The sequence below is a fragment of the Erinaceus europaeus genome, chromosome 12 (assembly GCF_950295315.1).
Source record: "Erinaceus europaeus chromosome 12, mEriEur2.1, whole genome shotgun sequence".
NCBI classification, from domain to species: domain Eukaryota; kingdom Metazoa; phylum Chordata; class Mammalia; order Eulipotyphla; family Erinaceidae; genus Erinaceus; species Erinaceus europaeus.
In genome coordinates, this window is record NC_080173.1 from 41,494,470 (window position 1) to 41,502,198 (window position 7,729).

Here is a 7,729-nt window from a genome sequence, read left to right on the forward strand (position 1 = left end):
GTCCACTACTCTTGGCAGTCACTTTCCCCCATTTTTCTTCCTTTTGTTGAAAGAAACAGAGAGATTAAGAGGAAAAGGGTAGATGGACAAGAGGAAAGAGCTTCACCATTCATGAAGCTTTCCCCCTGCAGGTGGGAACTGGGGGCTTGAACCCTGATCCTTACACATGTACACTAAACCTGGTGAGCTAAGAATTGAAACTGACTCTTTTCCGGTGACAGCGGTGCTAAGCACCATGAGCAGCAAAGTGTTCCGTGACACCCTGTATGAGGCAGTGCGGGAAGTCCTGTATGGGAACCAGCGCAAGCGCCGGAAGTTCTTAGAGACGGTGGAGCTACAGATCAGCTTGAAGAACTATGACCCCCAGAAGGACAAGCATTTCTCGGGCACTGTCAGGCTTAAGTCCACCCCCCGCACCAAGTTCTCTGTGTGTGTTCTGGGGGACCAGCAGCACTGCGATGAGGCCAAGTGTCGGGCTGAGCTTCACTGACGGGAGACAGACGACCAGGGACTCATGGTTGAGCTGTACGCAGTATCTCTTTATTCATGCAGGACACAGCGCAATCTATACCAAGCTAGACTAAACTAACAGCTAACTAAAATGAACAATGTTGTCTTTATATATACTTCCCAAGTAGGGTGTGAAAAGGAGGTGATGCAGAGAGGGTAGAGAGAAAAGTGACTGGTGAAAATCCGGGGTGTGACAAGGAGAGGATCAGGGTGTGACAAGGAGAGGGGGTGGAGCAGGTGAGAATTCTACCACTAAACCACCAATGCCCTGGAGGGAAGGTGGTGCTTTATGTAAATGTAAAAGTGATTTATGTAAATAGATGGCAGTGGTTATGTAAATAGAATACAGTGGTTATGTAAATAGAATGCAGTGTTAAGCAGGGGGGATTTAAACCAAATGAAACAGAAGGGTTTTTTTTTTTTTTTTAGAAGGGGTTTTTAAAAGCATACCAACAGCCAAGGCCATGGACATCCCCCACATGGACATCGAAGCACTGAAGAAACTCAACAAGAACAAGAAGCTAGTCAAGAAGCTGGCCAAGAAGTATGATGCCTTTTTGGCTTCAGAGACCTTGATCAAGCAGATCCCCAGAATCCTGGGTCCAGGCCTGAATAAGGCTGGCAAGTTTCCTTCCTTGGTGACCCACAATGAGAACATGGTGGCCAAAGTTGATGAAGTAAAGTCTATAATCAAGTTCCAAATGAAGAAGGTGCTGTGTCTGGCAGTGGCTGTTGGCCATGTGAAAATGACAGATGACAAGCTTGTGTAGAACATCCACTTAGCTGTTAATTTCCTGGTGTCATTGCTCAAGAAGGATTGGCAGAACGTGCGGGCTTTATACATCAAGAGCACCATGGGCAAACCCCAGCGTCTGTACTAAATGACAATTTAATAAAAGCGAGTACTGCCATTAAAAAAAAAAAGAATTGAAAGAATTGAAACTGAGACCTCTGGACTTGTATCTGAACCAGCCTCTTTCCAGAGCTCCACTTTCTCCTTCTCCTTCTCCTTCTCCTTATTCTTCTTCATTTATAAAATGGAAACATTGATAAGACCAATAGGATAAGAGGGGTACATTTCCATAAGTGCCCACCTTCAGAGCTCCATATCCAATTTCCTCCCTTGATAGCTTCCCTATTCTTTATCTCTCTGGGATTATGGACCCAGGATCATTGTGGGGTGCAGAAGGTTTAAGGTCTGGTTTCAGCTTCTGACATCAAGCTTGGCTGCCTCCCCCTGAGTCCTTGGTCCCACCCAGAGTGCCCTACAGTGACCTTCCTACTCTTGAGAACAGAACTAGGTAGGGCTGGTATTGTGAGATCACATAGGCCCATTTAAGATTAAACCAATAAAGGGATTTATTTAGAAAGTTACAATAATCATGAAGAAATTGTTCTAGTTAAGAGAACAGGCAAAGTCTAAAATCTGCAATCAAACCACCCAAGACCACCATGTGTGAAGATAAATCCGAAATCCAAACCAACAGGAGCGTGCTGAAGTGAAGGTAGTGAAGGTGACTGGGCCAAGCTCTGAGCCCAGGCTGCTCTGAGCCCCTCTTTTTATGCATTCCCCTCTGTGTTTCCTCCTCTGGCTGATGTCACTCGTATGCTAATAGTCCCAAACTCCTGTTGGGGTCACAACAGGCTGGGCTTGAATCTGACTGCATACTACCTGCCAGCTGTGTAATCACTGGTCACATGAGACACCTTAAAAAAAATTTAAAGGCTTTTAAAATCATTTTTATTTATTAGATAGAGACAGAACGAAATTAAGAGGAGGAGATAGAGAGGGAGACACCTTTTATGCAGCACCTCCAAGCACTAAGCATGCCACCACATGTTGAAAGAGCACAAGAGCACAAGTCCCCTGCTCTCATCACCCCTCCAAATACAGCCCTCAAGGGAGGTGGGTGGGGGTGGAGGTGGGGGAGGGTCCCTCATGACAGATGCCATTTCACCAAGTTCCACAGAAGGTGGAGACAGCAGAAGACTGGTGGGTGAGACACCCAGGGGAACAGCGAAGGCTGCAGCTGAAGGAAGGAAGTAGGAAGCCATATGCTGATCAAGTCCACTCAGAAAACGCACCAGGAAAGATGTCACTATTGTGACATCTTATACAGGAGTGTGTGGTGTGTTAAAAGGAACACAGGGAGCCAGAAGGATGAGCAAACCATTTCATAATTTAGTTGTGGTGTTAGTTGCATGAGAGTATTTGTCAAAACTCCCCACCAAGAGGGAGCATTTTTATTGCACCAATGACCCTGGTGGGGAAAAAAAAATTTCCTCAGGGGCCAGGCAGTGGCATACCTGGTTAAATGTTCACATTATAGACCCAGGTTCAAGCCTCTGGTCCCTATCTGCAGGGGGAAAGCTTCACAAGTGGTGAAGCAGGGCTGCAAGTGTCATCTGCCCAGGGAAGTCCGGTTGGCATCATGGTAGCATCTGGAGCCTGGTGGCTGAAAAAGAGTTAAGATATAAAGCAGTGTGGTCCGGGAGGTGTCACAGTGATAAAACTCTGGACTTTCAAGCATGAGGTCCTGCAACATCACCTGGCCCTTCCCTTTTGCCTTTAATACCTTCTGTGTTCTTCCTTCCAATTAGAAGCACGAGTAGAGCTCATTTAAGAACTTCAGAAAAGGCAGCAGAAGTTGTGGCTCATCTAGCAAAGCATGCGACTTTTGTGCTTGAGGTTTCTGGTTTAATCCCTGACACAATGTGTGCTAAGGTGTTGCTCTGGTTTTTTTTCTTTCTTCCTCTTTCTCCCCTCTCTCCCTTATGTGAGTCTCACTCTCTTATGTAATAAAATGAATCTTTAAAAATAATAAAAACTCAGGCTCCATCCAAGAGGAGGTGAAGAAAGAGAAATCACCATTTTAAAAATAATCTTTATTTATTTGTTGGGTAGAGACAGCCAGAAATTGAGGGGAAAACAGAGATACAGAGGAGAAGAAAGACAGACACCTGCAGCCCTGCTTCACCACTAGTGAAGCTTCCCCCTCTGCAGGTGGTGGGGACTGGGGGCTTGAACCCAGGTCCTTGCACACTGTGACGTGTGCTCAACCAGATGCATCACCACCCAACCCTGGAATCACTTTTTTTTTTAACATTTATTTTCCCTTTTGTTGCCCTTGTTTTTTATTGTAGTTATTGTTGTCATTGTTAGGACAGAAAGAAATGTAGAGAGGAGGGGAAGTCAGAGGGGGGACAGAAAGACAGACACCTGCAGACCTGCTTCATGGCTTGTGAAGTGACTCCCTTGCAGATGCATAGCCAGGGTCTCGAACTGGGACTTTACACAGGTCCTTGAGCTACTGCCTGGCTCCTGGAATCACCATTTTTAACGGAGCTTGAGAGGAATTATGTTAAGTGAAATAAGTCAGAAAGAGAAGGGTGAAAACAAGTTGAAAAATACTGTGATGACTCCAACCTGACTTCCCTGGGCAGACAACCTCACCAGTGTACCCTGGAACCATAGCCTCTGGGACCTCAGCTCTGCTAGGCCTGTGCGGAATGAGTGTGCGCTGGGGGGGGCATGTGGGCCTTGTTACCACCCAGCATTCTTCCCAGTGGCCCTTGGTCCACCTCCTGCTCCATCAGAATCCTGACCCAGAGAGCCTTCCTGTCCCTTTCACCTTTTTAAATTTTTTAAATATTTATTTATTCTCTTTTGTTGCCCTTGTGGTTTTTCATTGTTGTTGTAGTTATTGTTGTTGTTATTGATGCCGTTGTTGTTGGATAGGACAGAGAGAAACAGAGAGAGGAGGGGAAGACAGAGGGGGGAGAGAAAGATAGACACCTGAAGACCTGCTTCACTGCCTGTGAAGCGACTCCCTTGCAGGTGGGGAGCTGGGGGCTTGAACCGGGATCCTTACTTTAATACTACCATTTGTCATCAAAGCAACTTAAGATGTGAAGCATGTATAGGATTTGACACTCTCAAACCAAGTTCCCTTGCACTCTATGCCCAGATTTCCTTGTCCACTTTTCCGAAGTGTCTTCAATGAGCATTTTCCACTAAGAATAACACTTGCAAAGGCTTTTTAAAAAGCTTTTCTGTTTGTAAAGTAATACATCTCTATTGCATGAAAAAAAACCACGTGCGGCCTTTTTAAATTTTAATTTATTTATTATTGGATAGAGATAGAAATTGAGAGAAGAGGGAGATATAGAGAGGGAAAGAGACAAACACATTACAGTTGACCCATTACACATTATATTACACATTACACATTACATTGACCCAGGTTCAAGCCCCTGGTCCCTACCTGTAGGAGGAAAGCTTCACGAGTGGTGAAACAGAGCACTTTACCAGATGCAACATCATGAAAAAAAAACTCAGAATAAAGAGAAAATATGAAGAAGTCAAGTCTCTTCCCAATTTGCCACTGAGCCGCCACTGTCCACAGTGTCCAGTGGATTGACACCTCCTTGTCATAGCCTTTTGCTCATTTCCTTGCACCAGTCAGGCAGTTCATGGTATCAAAGATGGGACCTCATACTGACAACTCTGTCACTCTTTGATGGGGTCATCACAGAAGCAGTCTTTTATTTTATTTATAAAAAGGAAACACTGAAAAAACCATAGAATAAGGGGGGGGGGTACAACTCCACATATTTTCCCACCACCAGACCTCTGTATCCCATCCCCTCCCCTGATAGCTTTTCTATTCTTTAACCCTCTGGGAATATGGACCCAAGGCCATTGTGGGATGCAGAAGGTGGAAGGTTTGGCTTCTGTAATTGCTTCCCCACTGAACATGGGCATTGACAGGTTGATTCATACTACCAGTCTGCCTCTCTCTTTCCCTAGTAGGGTGGGGCTCTGAGGAATTGGAGCTCCAGGACACATTGGTGGCGTTGTCTGTCCAGAGAAGTCTGGTTGGCATCATGCTAGCATCTGGAACCTGGTGGCTGAAAAAAGAGTTAACATATAAAGCCAAATAGTTGACTAATCATGAACCTAAAGGCTAGAGTAGTGCAGATGATGAGTTGGGGGGTCTCCGTTTTGTAGATAGCTAGTAGGCATATTTTAGTTAAATTCCAAAGGGCCTGTGACTATACTAGTTGTTTTTTTCCCCTGTGCCTGAAATCTGATATGCAGGTGGATCCAAGTTATTATCTGGGGAGATGATGTCATGGCTGGACAAAGGACCAGAAAACTGGATCAGAAAAGAGAGTAGCTCCCAAATATGGGAATGGTGCATGAATATTGTTGACTTCAAACCTCATAGATTTGATGTGATCTGGGGCCCATATTCAGCTTAGGAGCCTATGTGACCTCTGCATCCCTGTAGATCTGAACTCACATTCTGTGGTCATCAGTAGGAACGTTCCAAGCTGCTCCAGTTTCAGGACCCATTTTCCTCAGGTGTAGCATAGATTATGTTGTCCAGCCTCCCTTTGGAGGATGGAACATTCTCTACTGTTGTTGATCCAAGCTAAGGGCAAGGTCCTATGGGGTCCACAAAGGGGTCTAGTGTGTTGTTCCTGATAGAGATGACCAGTAACAATAGAGAGAGGGATTTATTCAAGTCTGGTTGGGAATCTCAGAACTTCCCGAATAGGGTCCCAGCTGATAGGGTAGCCTGATAGTGACTAAAGAGTCATCGTTAAAGTATGCCAGTCTCTTGCCCTTATTCAGCTTTTGCAGTCCTTGCTTTGATAAGGATAGCTTGGGAGTGAGTGAGGGAAGTATAATAGGAAATAGGCGAAGAGGGTATCTAAGTCTAAGTAGACACTTTCCTTATGAACTTCATACTGACTCACTGCAGACTATTGTGTACTTTTGCTTTCAGGTATATATTTTGCCCTAATTTATGGATACATGTGAATATATACCCTATCTCACGGGACCTGGCGTATATCTAGGTTTTGGGACTTTGTTAGGAAGTGAACCACCTGAAATGGAATTAGAGAATCCTATGAAAGGAAAGGTCTCACCTGAGTAATGAGGCTGAAGAGTTGACATTCCATGCCTGACGTCTCTAGACACAGTCTGAAGTGAAGCATGCTGAGGTGGTACTTGTGTTGATTATGTTGGGATCAGCAGATGCGATATCATTTGGTATGAATTGAGAGAAGCATGCAGGAAAGTGAGCCCCACCCTAGAGATTCCAGCACTGGGAAATACAGGCTCTGTAGAGGAAGTGGTTTAAACCTGCTGTTTAGGTTTTAAAAAGGCAATAGATAGTTATTGCTATAATCACATTATTTGGCAATTGGGTTAACTTTGAAATATCCCTTTGTTAGGATTTGCTGTATTGTATACAACATCACCATAGTTTATGTCCTTTGATATTATTTTATATAGCTGTGCCACCAGTTGCTTCTGTTCTCCCTGGTCTAAGCTTTTATTTTATTTTATTTTTTTATTTAAAATTATTTATAGTTTTATTTCATAATAAAAAACATATTTTGTAAGATTTAAACAAGTGCTTTAGGAGGACAGGTGATGGCACATCCAGTTAAGTGCACTTATTATTATTATTATTTTTATTTAATAAAGGATTAATTAACAAAACTATAAGGTAGGAGGGGTACGACTCCACACAATTCCCACCACCCAATCTCCATAACCCACCCCCTCCCCTGATAGCTTTCCCATTCTCTAGCCCTCTGGGAGCATGGACCCAGGGTCCTTGTGGGTTGCAGAAGGTGGAAGGTCTGGCTTCTGTAATTGCTTCCCTACTGAACATGGGCGTTGACTGGTCGGTCCATGCTCCCAGTCTGCCTCTCTCTTTCCCTATTAGGGTGAGTCTCTGGGGAAGCGGAGCTCCAGGACATATTGGTGGGGTCTTCAGTCCAGGGAAGCCTGGCCAACATCCTGGTGGCATCTGGAACCTGGTGATTGAAAAGAGAGTCAACATACGAAGCCAAACAAATTGTTGAGCATGGTCTAAGTTTTTAAGAGAGTCAACATGTCAGAGACTCAGCCTATGGTCTGTGCATTAAAAAGTTTGAGACATTCAATCAATTTTCCCCCTCTCATATTAATTAAATAGTGATTTATATGACTACAAATTAATAGGAGAGTACATAAACACCATTCCCACCACCAAAGACTATGTCCAATCCCATCCTCCCCACCTACTCCACCCCCACCCCCACCCCAGCCCCATGAAGCCGAACATCCACCCTCACTCTCAACCCAGGGTTTTTACTTTGGTGCCTTACTCCAAATTCAGTCAAATCCAGAAGCAATCTTTTAAGAATATTGTTA

General features: G+C 44.4%; 1 pseudogene; it reads left to right on the top strand.

Annotated features, from left to right (window-relative positions):
* The first annotated feature begins 205 nt into the window (after positions 1-205).
* On the top strand, positions 206-1,406 carry LOC103119395 (large ribosomal subunit protein uL1-like; annotated as a pseudogene).
* Positions 1,407-7,729: the final 6,323 nt, after the last annotated feature.